At 40.2% G+C, this 19482-nt stretch overlaps 1 long non-coding RNA gene across 1 annotated transcript; it reads right to left on the bottom strand.

The window, feature by feature from the left end:
• Window positions 1–1466: 1466 nt before the first annotated feature.
• On the bottom strand, window positions 1467–12888 carry LOC142204939 (uncharacterized). The gene is made up of 3 exons (XR_012716163.1): window positions 12780–12888; window positions 4320–4387; window positions 1467–1569 (listed from the first exon to the last, which is right to left on the bottom strand). It is a non-coding gene; the product is annotated as an uncharacterized LOC142204939 (long non-coding RNA).
• Between the last annotated feature and the right edge of the window lie 6594 nt (window positions 12889–19482).

Genomic DNA, 19482 nt, shown 5'->3' with positions numbered 1-19482 from the left:
CAACTGTGTCATGCCACCAGCATTCAGACTTTCTAAGTGACACAGCTTCTTATGTGTGGACAGGGAGTCAGCTTCTCCATTCATTCATATAAAACTCACATTGAGACTAGCATAGGAATGAATGGACCTCTGTCACTGCACTGAGAGAGGAGGAGATGTGGAGTAGATAAACTGTGAAATTAATCACTCTGACTGGCAGATTCTGTGTCTTATCTACGTACTCATGATAGCTGTGATAATCGGTATGTTGTAAGTGAGGTGGCTGCTGAAAAGAAATCTACTAAAGTAAACAAGAAGTTTCAACATATTATATGTATATGGCCTAGTGGACAGAACTGCTGGATTTTTAGGATTTTTTAAAATATAGATAATATGGGAATTTAAAAAGATATTTAACATGAAAATTGATTTAAAAACAAAGCAAAAAAAAGAAAAAGAAAAAAAGGTAATTTTCTAGTGACATATTCCCTTTAAAGGGGTATTCTCATCTCAGTCTCTCTTTGGATGAGATGAGAAAAACAGTGTCTGAGGCAGTACCTTAGGCATTATGTGCCAAATATAGCTGTTCTACATGGTTTCTCCCAGAGAAGAAAATAGGAGTTACAGAAATAGCAAAGCACGGTGAGCTCTGTGTAGTATATGGTCAACAATGCAGGTATTACTTATTAAACTTTAAAAAACTAAAATTCCCACAGAGATCTCTGCAGAATGCAGATCTTCAGGAAGCCTGCCCCAAGCTGCAGTCTGAATGGTAGAGCAAGATGCTGAAGGATTCCCACCTCACCATTGTAGTCTGTCACCTTGGCACACAGAGGCAACACTGAAAAGTATTGCTGCCACAAATTCTTGCACTGGCGACCATTGTGGTCACCATCTGGACACTTCTGATTCTATTATTTGTGCAAGTAAGGCTGCATTACATGGCCAATGTTTTCTAGTAGTATTTGTGTTCCATATAATCTTATTGTTATTCTCTAGGGCAAGAACACTTGGACATGTAATGATCTTATTATCAAGCACTCAGTGGATGTATAATTTGGACAATGTATGGCAATATTCTTTGGGCACAGCTTGCTGATATTTATTTACCAGGAACAGTATCTAAATCTTTATATGTTCAAAGTGAATATAGGGTAGGTTTGAAAGTAATGCCTATGTATTCAAAGGACTTGGCTATGGTTATCATAATACTGAAAAACGTTGCCCTGGAAAAGTCATTAACAGCTTTGTCCCCAAGGACTTATGCTTATTTGTCTATAGCCTCACTACTTCTACGACTTCAAGTGTAAGAGACAACGCCACCATGAGAGAGGTATTGTGTGTCTTTTTGTAGGTATAAATGTTACACTGTATATTCACAAATGAAAACAAAAACTGAGAAGGCAAAGTCAATGGTGCAATACTGTACTGTATAAAATAAGCAAGCACAATGTTTAAAAACTGCTTACATATCAGAATCCGCCAGAACCAACATGCTCTGTTAATCAATAAGAAAGGGACAATTATAATTCTGAAGATCCGAGTTGACTTATGAAGTCGTCTGCCATTGTGGAATCCATATAGTTTTTTCTGAAAGATGAGCATAAAATATGTAGGTTAAACACTAACATAAACTCGCTGTACTTGTTTAAAACATATTAAAATATTAATCCTACAGTGGTGGGTGAATAAGTACTTTAAAAACAACAGTGCCCAAACAGAATGTCTTATTTATAAAAGCGGAGCAAAGTAGTGAGCCAGACCAAATAAAAGGCAATGTTTTTCCAGAAACATGCACTATACAGTGTTACTAACGCTTTCCCAAAATTCATAGCTATCATGTTTGTGGACAACTACCACATGCAAAAAGCAGGGCATTTGCCCCCAGAAAAAGACAGGATTAATGATGAAAGCTCTAATCCGATTGCCTGGGCAGCTTTCCCAGCTTATTAGTTTTTGTACAAGAGGTCTAGAGTAAGTTAGGCATTATCTTCCAACTAAATTATGTTCACAGGAAACAAATATGCTACAGATTTCCCATCTAAGCTTGAGCATTGAAAAGCCGCAGGTAATAACAGTAGGAGCAAAATGGATGAGATTTCAACAAATGTCATCTAAACACTGTGACAAAATTTTTTTTTAATTTTATTATGCAGTCTTTCAATCGACGACATAGTGATGCTTTCTGAAAATCTTCACTTTGGATTTCACTCTCTGAAATGCTGATGAAACCCACAACTAATCTGTAATAAACTCTGCATGTGAAACAAGCACATTGTGCAATGGGTTGGCAATAGAATCCACAACTGTAAGTTAGACTTTAGATTTAACTACTAGAGTTAACATGACTGAATTGCTGTTGAATTTGCAAGATTGCAATGATTTTCAAGTAGTCTATGGAGGAGAAAGTAGCTGTAGGATCCCAACATGTAGCTGTCTGGGGAAAAAAAATCTATTTATATTTAGATGTACATGCACACACACGCAGACGTGTTATTTAGATTACATTTTATTATATCTATTATATTTATGGCTTACTTGACTGTATTTGTAGAAATTTTCAAGCTACTCAACGTATTTCCTAAGAACTGCTATTTTAAAGCAATATTTTAGTGTGATAAGTCTTATTATTAGTGTGATAAGTCTTGGTGAATCCTCAGTCTTTATGTGCTTAACTGGAATAAATGGCAGAATTGCTTATGAAATGTAGCTACCTTGACAACTTCAATCTTTTTTTCAAATCTTCAAATGAAGGTCAGAGAAATCCCTCACTTCTAGCATGCAAATTGCTCTTGCTACAAGGGGGAACAATTTGGTTAATGGGAGAGAGCAGCTGCAGAGAATTCCCCTGGCAGATCTACCTGGCAATAATTATAGCATCTGTATACCATGAATGGAGGGAAGAAGAGGAGTTGTCAGGATGTGCTGAAGGCCATTATAACAGCTCTTTCTTTTCTCTAAAAGGATTCTTTACTTTTAACAAGAGTAGCTCATCACATATGAAACAGAAATATTAATATGTACTAATATTCACCTTGCTTAACTTTTATCTTGTCTTTGCTGCAGTTAAGTGTATACTTGTAAACAGACATGTGCAAGGGTTTCCTGTCATTTGTTCGCCTTTCATAAGAGCACATGGGTTAAGAGTAGACGATACATAACAGGAAGTTCATGCAGAAAATAGTTTGTCTGTTGCAGCTACATTTCTGCAGAATTTAGGAAATGAGAAGAACAAAAAAAGGGGAACATACTATATAAAATGTATTCTGAAACATTTTTTTTTCAAAGCAGAAAGGTCAAGGCTAAGGCCACACATAGTGAAACGTAGCCAAAAAAAACACTGCAGAAAAAAAAAGCTCTGCTTCAATTCCTGGACAGCCCCTTTGAGGCTAAGGTCCCGCACAGCATCCCGCAGCAAAAAAGCACTGCGGGAAAAAACGCAGCAGCAAAGCATTGTGGTGTTTCCTGCAGTGCTTTTCACAGAAACTTCGAGGAGGTTTCTTCTGTGGACTTTCTGCTTTCAATTAAACCGATAGGGAAACCGCCAGCGTTTTCACAGGTATAACTGACATGCTGGGATTTCCAAAACTGTCATGGTGTTTGAAATCACAGCGTGTCTGCTGTGTGCATTTTCCCACAAAATGGTGATGGGATTCCCTGGCCTGAAAGTTGCTGGGAAAACCTGCAGCTCAAATTGACATGCTGTGGGTTGAATCTTATCAGTGGAGTTTTGCACAAACTAGCCCAAAAGTTGCAAAACCCTGTTTCATAACTTTCAGACACAAGAAATTTCTGTGTTGCATTTGTACAATTTCCCTCAAATCCCTTCTCGAAATGCATGAATAAATTGACAGCAGAACACAACCATTTCCCTTGTCGATATGGTCTAAGCGACCAGCTGTCAAATTATCATACATTTCCCAGAAGCATAACAGAGGAATTCTTGCTCTGTAAACAACTCTTTAATGCTGCTGAGAGTGTTGTGCAGAGCATACACTAGTAATTTAGCTGTTGTTCTCCATTACCAGAATAAGCAAAAGCAAAGGTTTACTAAAAGCTAAACCTGCTGAGTAAAAACCAGCCAACGACCAATTCTTCGGAGGACAAAATCCACACATTTAAACTAAACCAGAACCTTTGTGAGACAAAATAGTCCGAAATGAAGGAAAATAATTGTCCGGGGGAGACAATGACACATGGGAAGAATATTAGAGACAAAATTAGAACCTCTCCTATGCCTGCTGGAGGTGTTATGGATCTGTTATACCCGTGCACTGTAGTTTATGTTTTAGGAAAAAGCAGAAATGAGCACCAAAAATATTCACTCCAAAACACTTTACCTGTATTGAGCACCTCACATAAGATTTTCTTGCGTAAATGACAGACTGGTTCAACTTGTAAGGAGTACCTGTAACACAAGATGTAACAACTGTAGTTAGTCGCGTGAAAATTAAGCAGTGATGGTTTTCCCAGGGCTGGAAATATTGACTTTCTTATTTTCGCACTGATATCTCCCCACTATCAAAAGGACGGGCCGCCATGACACACAGGAGAATTTTAACCATGAAAAAAAATCACTGGACTATTTGTACCCCATTAGGTGCAATGGTGCAATTAACAGCTGTTGTACAATACTGATGTAGTAGTGTTTATATATAAGCTTAATGCCACATTACATGGAAAGGTTAGCTTGTTTGCATTCTCAGTGTTTTCATTACTTAAGTAATGGACATGTTATTAAGGTCCTGACAAGATCAGATTTGTAATACCAAGGGATCCTTTATCTCCCCAGAGTGCAATCACTTTGCAGCTTTTTGCTCACTCCTAGGCAGCCAAGATGCTTCACCCTCTATAATGCAAGAAGAAAAAGCATTTATCTTCCTACAAGGTTCACATCCGTATGGCATTTAGAGAATGGTTTTCCTACTATCTCTGCTTACTCTGTCAAGAAATATATATCCCTCTGAAATTTCCCCACTGTGGGACTATTAAAGGATTATCTTATACTGTCATATATCTGAGACCTACAGTTCTTGGACAAATAGATCATAAAAGAGGATTTTGTACACACACACACACACACACTGGCCTCTTCCTGCGACTTCGTCTGCAGGTTGTTGGCGCCGATAATCCGCGTATATTCAGCAAATTGCTGCCATTGGTGGTTTACCTGCTCCGGCGTTTCGGCAGCTGTTAAGCAGGTTTGCTGCTGAACTCATTTCTCACGCTGTGCCCGTGAATGTTCTGGCATCTCAGCAGCTCCCTGGGACACCATATAATGAGTGTGTTCTTGGCATTGATGATCCACCTGCTCCGGTGTTTCGGCAGCTGTCAAACTGGCCTGCCGCTGAACTCATTCCTCGCACTATGCCCGTGATTGCTCCAGCATCTTAGCAGCACACTGGGACGCCATATAATGAGCATGTTGTTGGTGCCAATGATCCCAGTCAGCTCTGCTTGAGGAGAACTCTGTTGACTTATGTCTACGTTAATAGCTGTCGTTTTAGAATTTTGCAACAAATTAGAATTTCTTTTTCCTGGCATCTATAAAAGTAGCAAACTGCCAATTTGGATTAAAGGTGTTTTCCCATCCAGTGTGTCAACATGTTGCCTGGAGCTGATCAGATAATATGCAAATGCAGGTACAGAATCCCTGAGGGTTAGCATGTGTTTACATAGAGAGATAACAGACCTGGCTGAGATAAGGCTGCTGCAAGAGCAGTGTAATATAGTATGTGAACATAAATTCATAACAGTTGAGAAACCATGTCATTTACCAGAATAAAAAATAGCCTATGTGTTGTTTTTTTAATTCAAACAATCCCAAAAGTAGCCTATGTTTTAATCGTGGTTACAATCTATCTATGTGCCAAATTTCATTCAAATCAGTTCAGCCATTTTTGTGTGATTGATCCAAACACACAAACTTTCACATTTATAATATTAGTAGGATAGGATAGGGTAGGATATATATCAGCATGTCCACAAATATGTTATATGGTATGAAAACACGTCCCTGTATGCTTTGTTCAACTCCCTGGCTAGGGAGTGAAACAAAGCAGGGGCGTGTTTTCAATGAAGAGAGCTGTGCTTGGAGATCTCTGAGAACACCTCTTGTGCTAATTTGCGCAATAAAGAAAACCTCTTTTTTTGGCATTCACGGGATTGTGACACATAATGAAGGCATGATATGGACGTATGTCACAGCACCTACAACGCTATGGTGGCTGCTTAATGTGGTTAAGGAAAGTGATAGACCCCCTTTAAAGCTATATTTGTATCTCAAACATTTATGGTATACCGCAGTGACTGAATAGGTGGTCACATATTAGTAGCCCTGAACACTCACTTCAGAGTTCTGATAAACTATTATAAATGTCCAAGATGAAAATACTCGGTCGCAGGGCCTGATGAAAATTGGAGGAGGAAAAAGTCCTGCACAGAGAAACTTTTCCTATGCCAGTGTCAGTTTAGAAACAATTATAGTGAATAGGGTCCACCGGGCTCTGTGTGTAACCAGTGCTTTAGCGGTCTGCTTTTCCATTGTTCAGGTCCTCCAACGGACATGAGCAATGGAAATGTACGGTATTGTGAACCTTGCGTATTTACTAGAGCAAATGGAGTGTCGAACCCTTTAAAGGGAATGTATACCAAAACATGTCTTCTTCAAATTTATATATATTCTTACGGCAAAATTATGTACTCCATTTCCTTGCATGATTATGAGGGTGGCTATTTTTCCAAAGCTAGTGCTCTCAGGTGTGATCAGTATTTGCTCAGAGGGCCAGTTGCAGACGGGTCCCAAATTTCAACGCGATGCAACTTCAATGCAATGCTGTTCAACTTCTCATTGTATAGCCCTATCCTACACGAACATCACTCCCCCGTATAATAAAATATACGCAATCTGTAGTACAGACTAAAGCATATTGGGTTTTTTAACCAGACAACATATCTGATTTATATACTGCTTAGTCACAGTGTGAGCGTCAGCTTGTCAGGACTTGAAATAGAATGTATGCAGGACTGGCACCAGATAAACCTGTAATTCAGAGACTAGATGATACTTACACTGTACAAACCATGTTATCACAAAAACAATATACACTGCCACACTGTAAACTTTTTTTTTACATTAAGGATATAAGCACAAGTGTGGGCAAAGCTCAGGGTGGGCAAAAAGTCGCCAAGTTCAGTTTAACAGTAAATCGGAGCAATTTTCAAGCTGTTGGGGTGATCTTGCAGGTAAACAGAAATTTGTATGTTTTATGGCAGATGAAAGCAACAGAAATCAATTTAGAAAAATATGTTACAGTAATAGCACATGTCCCATTCCCCTAGAAACCAGAGACTGGTCAGATAGATACACACAGGCTTATCTTTGTACACAGTGTAAAGATTTACTATCAGGCTTTTAGTAGTAGGACAGAGCTGTGGACACTTTCCCTCTTCTAATGATAATGATAGGACTCTTCTCACATTGTCATGGTATATACAGCAAAGTAGACTGCAGAAAGTGTAAAACTACAATATGCCACAATTTTTTTTTTTTTGCACTGGGATAGTTTTAAAAAGGTTTTATATGTTTCTAAAAACTTGATTAAAGGCAGTCTACCATCCCTAAAATTGCTTCTAAACCACTTATATGCTGTTGTATGTTGTGGAGGGTAGTGGCTCCTTTCTATGTCAAAGTGAAATCTTTCTAAAGAGAAAATACACTTTTAATACAATCTTGATGATCAGATGATTGCATCTTTTATGTAGTACAAAAGATGTGGGATTATGGGCAGCACATTGGCCTGTAAGCAGGGATTTACTGGTGATAAACAGGGCAGCAGTCGTGATCAGTCGACTCCCATTGGTCTACGTAAATAGGTCAATGAAAACAAGCACCGATCGACATGTGTCTCACTGATCAGCACTCATCCTTACTGAGATCAACCAATGTAATATTAATGCAGTATTATTGTAATTATATTGACTTTACGCATGATCATTAGGTGCAGTGGGAGAACTTTATTTAAGATCACCACATCATGCCCCGTTTATGTACGTCAGGGGATGCCATAGCCACAAGATATCTGCTCTTTTACACATCAAATACCTGCTGGCAGTGCCCATAATCAGAGATAACTAACTACCGGGCATTTGACCACACAGACGGGTGGTTACTTTCACTTTCTCTTTGTTCTGTAATGGAGAATATCTTCCATGGCATGATCACAGGAGTCACCCTGTTACCATGGCAGCCTAGAGTCTTTTAACCTTGCCATAGAAATGTAGCTGTTTGTAAATGTTGGCATGTTCTTTTAAAAGGAAAAAAAGGCCATGAACAGAACCATTTTTATTTAGAAGTGACTCTATGCAATCTGATGGCCATCCACAAAACAGATCGGTTGAACAGATGATCAAAACGTGATGTGACCTTTTTTCCATCCCTCTACGCCTCATCTGGCTGTCCTTCACTCTCCAGGCTTCTTTCATGTATGCTGCCCTCATATTCGTAGAAACCAGCTTCTCCTTACTTCTGATCTGACTTCATATTTACTTTTATATTTCTCTTTCTCATGTTATCAACCCCATGATGCCTCAGCACAGAATCACATGGGAAGCAACTATCAGTGCTGCAGGGGGTAGTGGAATTATACTTTTCTTGACAAACTTTTCCAAATAGAGACTAAATATACTGTCAGGAAGGCTGCACTGTGATCTCCTCCATTATAGGGGGTGTGACAAGAGCTGTCTTATATCAGCAGTAACTAGTGACAACAAATTTTATTTCCCGTGTGGACATATTATGGTGTACAATCCATGCTGTGTGAATAATCCAAAAAGGTCTGTTGTATGTAATGTGACCTAAAAATCCACGTCATAAGAGAAAGCCATGCCCCCGAACAGAATACTGAACGTATTAAAAAGCCGTTAGCAAAGAAACCACATGGACCCCGTACAGTATAATGGGGTCAGTGTGTTTTCTGTGCGGTACGGACACACGGACCCCGTTAATGGGTTCGGTATTCCGTTCAGAGGGGGTCCCCAAGCGGACTCCCCAAATGGAATACTGAATGTAGATGTGAACCAGGCCTTAGATAGAAAGGAATAACTAAATAAGGTAATAATAGCTGAGTTATAAATATTGGGGGAATAGGAACATAATAAATTAACAAAAATAATTCCAGAGTACTTCTTTAAATATTTCGGGCAGAGGTTTATATTTTAAGCCTACTCCAAAAACCCTGCAACATCAAGCTAGGGCTTATTTTTGGAGAAATATTATTATTATCATTATTGTTTTATAATCTGTAAACATAATATATAGACACAACACAGTTATTAGGAAAACTATAATTAAAATATAAAACTTATTTGGTCCTGATGTGTTTCAATGAGATTTTTTTTTTAATCTAATAAACCAGGCTTAATTCAAGAAAAACAAGACTTTTCCCAGTGGTAGATCCTGCACGTAGTACATGACATATCTCACTGGTTATCTGCTGGGAGAGGCTTGCTATGTCTGTTTTCTAAGGTGTGACTGGACAGGCTGAGACAGCTAAGAAACAAGCAAACCTACAAATTACAGCAAACGGAAGAGATATTAACAAGAGTAAGTAGCAATTCCCTTTGTGGATATTTCCAATGACACCATTCTATTATAGCCAGCATAAACACTTTCAGTCATTTTTGCTACATTAGCTTTGCAGTGGCTTTGGATCAGAAGGGCTCACTGACTGAACCTCAAATAGGTAGTTAAATACTACCGCACTACCATAATACCTCAAAAGACCTGCTGTTTTAGAGATGCTCTTACCCAGTCATCTAACCATCAAAATTTGCCTCGTGGAAAAAGTCCCCTAGACCCTTACACTTGGCAATTTTTTCTGCTTTGAACACAACAGTTTCAAAAGCAGACAATTCACGTGTGATATAATGTATTACAGACTACGCCATTTAATTAAAAGATTATCTTATCTTAATGATACACCCGATCAGTGTATATGTTAGTGGCTAGAACAAAATTTCTGGATCAAAACTAATCCACCTATTCAACAGAGCTATGTCCCATATCTGAAGATACAGTAAGTTTTCAATTGTAATCTCTACATCTGGCCAAACCAATTTCAATCTCAACATAGGGGAAGAAGCATAACCTCCCACCTGCTAAATGATCCACTTGATCATGACAGTCCTTGGTCATAGATGACCACACACACACAAAATAAAAATCTACTATAGACATTTCAGCCAACCATTGACAATTCAATGTGAGCTGCCAACAGCAGAATCTTGTTGCTTATAGGCTTCAAGGCAATTTCCAGTGAAAGTAAAAGTGTATGACATGAGCAGCTGAATTTGGCTGATTATCGCCCAAAGGCCAGTAAGTTTTTTTTTGTTTCCTAAACTGACTTCCAGATAGGCCTGTTTAGTTAGTCGCCAGAGACGGCGGGACCATTTGTAAAGATGACAGCCAACAGCATTAGTGAAGCTAAAAATCTTAAATTACTGGAAAGCTTTAGCATTTGTTTCTATTTTTATGGGATTATAGACACCAAAACAGAAACTCAATGGGGTCCATCAAGATCCATCCCTGGCTCACTTTCTGGTTCTTTGTTCCTACAATGGATCAGAACAATGGGAATGCCAGCGAAGATGTGAACTGTCTTAGGGTATGTTCACACATCAGTATGCCATCTGTCCGTTTGAATTCAGTTTGACACTTCTAAATGGACTGATGCACATACTGATTGTATACTGACACCTTTTTATGCTGATAAAAACCATCCCCTAGAGAACAGATAACGGGATTAAAAGTAGCATTTATAAACAGAGTAGCAATAAGGACATATAATAAATGTCCTTATGTCCTCCTTATCTCTACTCTGTTTACAATTGCTACTTTTAATCCCCTTATCTGTCCTCTAGGAGATGGAGAATTTGCTATCAGCATAAAAAGGTGTCAGTATACAATCAGTACGTGCATCAGTCCATTTTGAAGTGTCAAACTGAATTCAAACGGATGGATGGCATACTGATGTGTGAACACAGCATTAGGACTTGTCCATGACACACAGTCTATGAAGGGCTGGGCAATTTTCTCAAAAATACAACATAAAATCCCAATATTATTACATTCTGGGGACACGGATTTCACAATGCTGATGAAAACTAAAATCCTGATTCTTTGAAATGCCAAATTAATAAAGTTTATTTGATTGATCGCAAAACCCTAAATTCATATTGCCCAGACTGAACATGGTTATGTGAATAGAACTCACTGCATTATAGTTTAGTACTATAGCAATCTGGTCGCTCAGGAAATCACTGCATCATAACTTTCTATGATGCCACGACTTCCATCCAGACTGTGTTTTACATGTGCCATCCAAGTTCAACAACTATTGTGCAGTCCAAGTCTGACAAACTGAATTGAATGGCGCCATACACACTTCAGTGGGTTTTATGTGGATCCCTCTCTAATTTGGTTTCCAAGGCTCAATGTGAAGAATCAGATCTTGTTTCCAAGGCTCAATGTGCAATCTAAGATCTTAAATGATTGCACAACAAACTTCTTGGGCGTACAAACTTGTTTTATTCCACTATGTTTCCCAGAGGCATCACAGGAGATTTGGGCATCTGAATGTGACCTTATACTGTACTGGGTAGCTCAAATACAACTACTGATCTCTCCTGATATATATCAAAGAGGCCCCTGTACATAGGAGATGGACTCACGAGATTAGAGAGTCATTTGATGTTGTAAATTCAAGAGTATCCCCCTCACTGACTAAGTTTTCTGTATCTCTGATATAGCAGTTATCTCTCCTTTCCGTTAACACTGCACAGAGTCGTTAAAAACGATTACGTAACACCGTGACGTCACACCTCTAAAACAAAAAAAAAACAGCTAGTGGTCGGTTCAAGCGGTTTTTGACGCTGTGAATACAGTATAAGGGTCAGTTCACACGTGAAAACCGCCTAGCTTATTTGTGCGAGGTAAAAAACCTCGAGGAGTTTTTTTGACGCTGTTTTTTTGCATTCCACGCGGTTTTTGACGAGGTTTTTGACGCGGTTTTCGCTAGCGGTTTTCGCTAGGGTTTTTTTTTCCTATATGTGCTATAGAAACTGCAGGCGAAAACCGCGCGTTTTTTTGCAAAAAACCGCGCGGTTTTGTGTGCAAAAAACCGCGCGGTTTTTTACCGCGCGGTTTTCGCCTCCCATTCACTTCTATGCAATTCTTCAGGCGTTTTCCGCCTGAAGAAAGGTCATGTCGCTTCTTCAGGCGGAAAACGCTAGGAGGAAAAAAAAAGCTAGTGGTCTACATAGACCACCATGTTAAAGGAGAGGTTTTTGAAGCGAATTCCGCTGTCAAAAACCTCCCCTTTGCCCACGTGTGAACTAGCCCTAAGAAGCTGGTGGAAAGTACACACACTGCTGCCCACCGCTCAGTAGCGCCCACTAGCTGCCAGCTATAAATTATGGGTTATGTTCTGGGCAAGGAAAGGAATGACGGCGACAACAGAGAACGGCACAAGGGGGAAGCCAGAGTCCAATGCCCACACGCACTCCGGCGGTTACACAATAGTATCACTCCGGATAATACAGGAGCCGGGCACAGTGTAGGTGACACATGAGCTAGTACCACAGCACCGGCCTGCACTGGCAGCCTCCGGTACCGGACTTCCGCTGAAGTAAAGTAATGTAGTGAGAAGAGGAGAAAACTCCGCGTCACCACCTGGCACAGCTGCCACGGACGGATCACAAGAATACATAGAAAGGGAAGTGGCATACACGGGCGCGCTTACCCTCCGGGCACTTATCCCCGCTTCGGTACACAACAACCTCCAGCAGTCAGAAAATGTCTGACGTCTCTCAAGCACACCGTCCTCCTACGGGGCCACTGACCTAGGAAGCGATTCGTGCAGTAGGGAAAGTGAAAGCTCAACCGGAAGCAGACCAGGCACCACCGTCACTGCAGGAAAGTGCCTGCCATCCTTCCTGTATTGTGTCAGTACATGGCATACAGTGCTGCCATGTCTGCTCTCTGTGTGACTGCTATAGCTATACACTGAGCCTGAACTGCAGGGGATTGTGCCAGAGAACATCTTTTATTACTTTGCCAGTAGATGTGCTCGTTTGCTTAGTACATTGTGTGATTCCACAAGTTTAGCTCTTTAGGACTGCTTACATATACTGGCATGTGTTTGCTGTACAGGGTGAATGTAGATTTCCATGTATCCACTCCCAAAGCACAACAGTTTTAACCTCCTGCTCCACTCAGATAGGGTAACAGGATCCCCATTATTATAATTAGTGATGTTTCCAACGGGTGGATCTCCATTGATCAGTATATTATACCCTGCTATCTTCTGCCATGGACTGGTGGTAGCTTAAATTGGTGGGTATTGGTTATTTTATTATTTTAACGCACTCTCCAAGCAGAACTACCTTCGTGGGGCTATATGATTTTGTCTGTTTGAAACTAAAGTTGAACTCAAAGCCTGCAAATATTTCTCAGGTTTGCAATTAAAGGGGTTCCCCATCTTCTTGTTTCGGCAGATTTGCCTGCTGTATCCTTATCTCACTTCCTGTATCCCTTCAACAGCTTGCTGAACAGACACTATGAAGTATCACAATACTTATGATTACTAGAAATCTAATATAATTGCAGATCAGATAATATGCTCATGCTTGTAGAGAACAGACTCAGAGTTATCTGTGTGTTTACATTGAGAGATAACAAGACTCAGCTTTATCAGCAAACTGCAATGAGCTGAACTGATTGTCCTGCCAGCAGAGCTGTAGATAACAGTGAGGACTTGTCCTAGCACACAGATCCAATGTTATGGAAACACTGTGTAAGCAATGGGAGGAATAAGTTCACATAGCCGGCAAACAAAGCAACATTTCTAAAGCAATATATTTAGGAAAAGTCTTCAGTTTACATAAGCTGGCAGTATAGATAAGATCCTTGAGATGGGAATATCTCTTTAACTGGTTAATGTGCTACTATTCTAAATTCCACCTTAACTTGCCGAGATTGTGAGCTTGCCTACCTATGCCCTCCCATTTTCCATCTAGCCTACTTTGGCATAAGGATTTCCCTGATGATGCAGATTTGTCACGTTACACAAGAAAATTCCTGAGGATATTAATCAGTCACTACCAGTTCACAGCACTCCCTTTTGGTCTAACTTCCTCTCTAATGGTCTTCACCAAAGTGGCAGCAGTAGTAGTAGTAGCAGCTGCTCAGAGGTTGAGAATAATTAAAATTTTTCTCTATGTTGATGATTGACTGATAGCCACTCCATCTACATCTCTTTTGCAAGATCACCTCAAAGTAGTTATCACACTTCTAAGAGACGAAAAAATGGAGAAATGTGGGTGGGCACTCACCAATCAGTAGACGGCACTTTTCTTCTTTATATAAAAAAATGCTTTATTTGGAATAAGTAAAACAAATCCTCAGGGAGGGAGGGATGACATAAATTGGCAGAAAAAAACAGGCAACAGCCGTTTCGCGTTATCAAACGCTTTTTCAAGCCTAATATGCAATACCATATGTTGAACTCCAAGTCCTTTAAATACGACATTCAGGCAAAATCAGATTGGAAATCTCATATGTCAATCACCAAAACAAACCAATCACAGTCAAGTCTCATTACCTCAGGACGGACCTGAAGGAGAACTATAGCACAAACACACCACACTCAGTAGGAGGATCTAAAACGCACCAATAGTTACCTAGTGTCACAAGTAATGATAAATTCACCTGGCCCGTGCCCAATCGATATCCTGCCGACGCGCATATCTAACCACAACATTGCGCACGTAAGGCAGGATGTTAAACGTGCCCATCTGTGAAAGGGAAAGAGAACAGACAACTCACCCGGCCCGAATGCTCCATTTTTTCGTTTCTATTACTGTTTTCTAAGGGTTGTGAGCACCACTGTATGTCAGAAGAGTTGCCGATTAAGAGGACCTATTGTTCACAGTTGATAACTATTTTTGCCGTTATTATTGAAGCGAGCAGTGCCGTCCACTTTCTTTCTTTGCATTTGGTCAATATTGTGGTTTTCCTGACTGAGCACGCTTTTTTTCAATCTCGGCATTCTATGGAGGTTTTTCCCTTTTTTTGAAGGGAATGATTCAGGACTCTTTACAAGTTACAGTATCCTCCACTGTCCACTGTGTGGTTATCAAAAATCGGTTACACTATATAAGAAGAGAACTCTAATTATGGAGGCATTTGACGAATCTGTTATTCGCAATGGGAGGGAGGATGCATTGGCTTTTTTTAACTTGTGCAACCAAAAAGATGAGCTCCAGGTCTTGAGTATAAAAAACTTGAACAGAAGATACAAAGTCTGGCGGAACGCGAAACTCGTCTTTTCTGGACGGTTAATTCTTTGAAATCCTATGACGTTAGCGGAAGAGTACCACGTGGACTCAGGATCTATAAAGAACCGTCGATCTTTCAAAACGATGTTAAATTTATGAATGATTGGAAGCAGCTACATCTAGAGCATTCACAAAAAGTTCTACGTTTGGTTCTTAAAAGGAATGAGGAGGAATATGAGGCAGTAACTGCCGAGCTGTGTAAAGCCAAAACAGAGCTGAGAACGCGACTTAGCGATGAACAGTTAACTTCCACCACCAAGCGGTTAGAAAAGAAGATCGTTACCGTTCAGGCTGAAATCAAAGAACGCAAACGTGATAAATTTATTAGAGATAAAAATGATTTCGAACAAGGGAAGATTTTTGATTGGAATGAGAAGTCCAAACAACAACAACAAGGCAAAAGAAAAAATAGGAATAGTGGCTCTTATAGAAATTTTAGAACAAAAGGCCCTAATACCAAAAGGCAAAAAATAAAGGAATATTGGACTTCCGACACGGATACATCTGATGATCAGCAATCGGACTCCAACAACGGGGGGAATCCACCGGCGAAGAAGCGTCTTGAGCAGTCAGTCCCTTTAGACCAAGGTCAAAAATCCGGAGAGGACGAAGAAAAAGAGGAAATAAGAATTGGAACCAAGAGGAAGCAGGTTTCATGGAGGAACTGAATGCTGAGCAAGATCAATTGGTGATCAATCTTACTGATACACCACTGGACGCTGCTTGCATATCTCTTCTGTCTAAGGGTTTAGGCTTTAGCCTGGTGGATCCCTTTAATAAGGTAGATTTCGAAATAGACCTCTTCAAAGGTGTTAGAAAACTCAATCTTTTTAAACACTTTAGTAGTCAACAGGTTACTGATAAAACGCCACTGGTGGGTGAAACACCTTGTGATATAGGCCCCTTAGGGTTTTTTGTTAATGATCCTCCTAATGAACAAGAGAAAAGGGTCCTGTTGGACCTTTTGGATGATCCCTCTGAGGATGTTTACCCTAGTAATTTAGATCATGAAACGTTTAAGGGAGGTGTAAAATCATCTTTTAATCCCCCCATAGTACCAGGAGGTGCAATAGATCTTTTTCATCATCAAGTACTAAAGGATGTTAAGGCTTTGATGTATAGAGAGGAGAGAAGTAACCTCTCACCTAAGGAGAAGAATGCTCTAGCTTGGTTAAAAAGACAACGGCATTTAGTAATAAAAAAAGCCGATAAAGGCGGGAATGCCGTTGTCATGAGTAAAAGCTACTATGTCAGTGAAGCTGAGAGGCAGTTATCTGATCATAGAACTTATAAACGGTTAGAGAAGAGTCCAATTATATCTGTTAATAACAAAGTTAGAAGCTTCCTCAGACGAAGTGTGGAGGGTAATGTTATATCTAGAAGAACTGCGGAGAGGCTTTTTGTGAATGAACCAACTAAACCTTGTTGGTATTTTCTCCCCAAGGTACATAAGAGTATGATGAATCCACCCGGTAGGCCGATCGTGTCGGGGATTGGCTCGGCTACTGAGCCATTATCCCAGTATCTCGATTGGTTGTTGCAGCCACTACTCCTAAGAATCCCTGCATACTTAAAAGATACCAACGATTTCCTCAATCAAATAAATAGTGCTCCCTTTTGTAAGAACATGAAGTTAGCATCTATTGATGTGGAAAGCCTGTATACACGAATACCACAAAAACAAGGTGTTAGAGCAATAGAGAAGTTGTTGAAATATGCCGGGAAAGAAGAGGGCTTAATTAACTTTGTAACAAAGGGAGTTGAGTTGGTGTTAGGTAACAACACTTTTGTATTTAACGATCGCTGGTACCATCAAATAGATGGAACAGCGATGGGGACGCCTTTAGCGTGCACCTATGCAAACATTTTGCTTGCTGATTTCGAAGACAAATATGTTTTTTCTTTGAACAACACTTTTTCTGGTAGCATTTCCCTCTATTTACGTTATGTTGACGATGTTTTCATTTTGTGGTCGGGCTCTGATGAGGATTTCTATAGTTTTGTTGAGTATTTGAATCGCAACGATTCTAATATGAAATTTACCGCTAAGATCAGTGAGGAATCTTTAGAATTTCTTGATGTCCTGGTACAAAAGAAAGAAGGGGGTTTCAGTACAGAGGTGTTTCGTAAACCCACTGCCACCAATGCGTTTTTACATTATGACAGCTTTCATCCACAAACAGTGAAGGACTCAATCCCGTATGGCCAATTTATCAGGTTAAAGAGGATCAACAGTGAGGTTTCTGTTTTTGAGGAACAGGCTGAACAGCTAAAACAACGATTACTACAGAGGGGTTACCCTATTAGTAATATCAACAGGGCTTACGAAAAGGCGAAATTGGCGGATAGAACAAGACTTCTATCAGGAAGTCGCACTAAGCAAGAGAGACAGGATAATAACAGTGAGAGGTTTAGTTTTACCTTTAAGTATGGCCCTATGGCTGATCAGATTAGGGCGGCCATCTTTAAAAATTGGGGTATTATCGAATCGGATCCGGTACTTTCTCTTAGGGCAAAGAATAAACCTTTGGTTAGTTTCAGGCGAAGTCGCACTATAAAAGATACTCTAGTTTCCAGTAGATTTTCTGGAAGGGATAGTAGTTGGTTAGACTCCTCTTCCCCCAAGGGTAACTTTTGCTGTGGAAGATGTAATTTTTGTAGGTTCAATAAAAAAAGTGGTGTTTTGAATTTGGGCAGGATTAATCATTAGAGATGAGCGAACAGTGTTCTATCGAACTCATGTTCGATCGGATATTAGGCTGTTCGGCATGTTCGAATCGAATCGAACACCGCGTGGTAAAGTGCGCCATTACTCGATTCCCCTCCCACCTTCCCTGGCGCCTTTTTTGCTCCAATAACAGCGCTGGGTAGGTGGGACAGGAACTACGACACCGGTGACGTTGAAAAAAGTAGGCAAAACCCATTGGCTGCCGAAAACATGTGACCTCTAATTTAAAAGAACAGCGACGCCCAGCTTCGCGTCATTCTGAGCTTGCAATTCACCGAGGACGGAGGTTTCCGTCCAGCTAGCTAGGGCTTAGATTCTGGGTAGGCAGGGACAGGCTAGGATAGGAAGGAGAAGACAACCAACAGCTCTTGTAAGAGCTAAATTCCAGGGAGAAGCTTGTCAGTGTAACGTGGCACTGACGGGCTCAATCGCCGCAACCCAGCTTTCCCAGGATCCTGAATGGAATACACTGTCAGTGTATTCCCGTATACCCGATATATACCCCGATACCCGTTCCAACGGTGTGCCCCCCCACCTTCACCCCAGAAATACCCTGCAAGTCCCCTAGCAATAGAATTGGGGCTATATACACCCACAATTTTTACTACTGGTATACAGTGCCATTGTCTGACTGGGAATTCAAAGAATATATTGGGAATACAAATACCCTCATTTCTTGCTACTGCCATATAGTGCCAGTTTCTGACTGGTAATTCAAAGAATATATTGGGGTTACGTGCACCCACAATTTTTACTACTGGTATACAGTGCCATTGTCTGACTGGGAATTCAAAGAATATATTGGGAATACAAATACCCTCATTTCTTGCTACTGCCATATAGTGCCAGTGTCTGACTGGGAATTCAAAGAATATATTGGGGTTACGTGCACCCACAATTTTTACTACTGGTATACAGTGCCATTGTCTGACTGGGAATTCAAAGAGTATATTGGGAATACAAATACCCTCATTTCTTGCTACTGCCATATAGTGCCAGTTTCTGACTGGGAATTCAAAGAATATATTGGGGTTACGTGCACCCACAATTTTTACTACTGGTATACAGTGCCATTGTCTGACTGGGAATTCAAAGAATATATTGGGGTTATAAATACCCTCATTTCTTGCTACTGCCATATAGTGCCAGTTTCTGACTGGTAATTCAAAGAATATATTGGGGTTACGTGCACCCACAATTTTTACTACTGGTATACAGTGCCATTGTCTGACTGGGAATTCAAAGAATATATTGGGAATACAAATACCCTCATTTCTTGCTACTGCCATATAGTGCCAGTGTCTGACTGGGAATTCAAAGAATATATTGGGGTTACGTGCACCCACAATTTTTACTACTGGTATACAGTGCCATTGTCT

The sequence above is a fragment of the Leptodactylus fuscus genome, chromosome 5 (genome assembly GCF_031893055.1).
Source record: "Leptodactylus fuscus isolate aLepFus1 chromosome 5, aLepFus1.hap2, whole genome shotgun sequence".
Classification (NCBI taxonomy): Eukaryota; Metazoa; Chordata; class Amphibia; order Anura; family Leptodactylidae; genus Leptodactylus; species Leptodactylus fuscus.
Note: the sequence above shows the minus strand (reverse complement) of the source record. Positions and strands in the feature narration are given on the sequence as shown.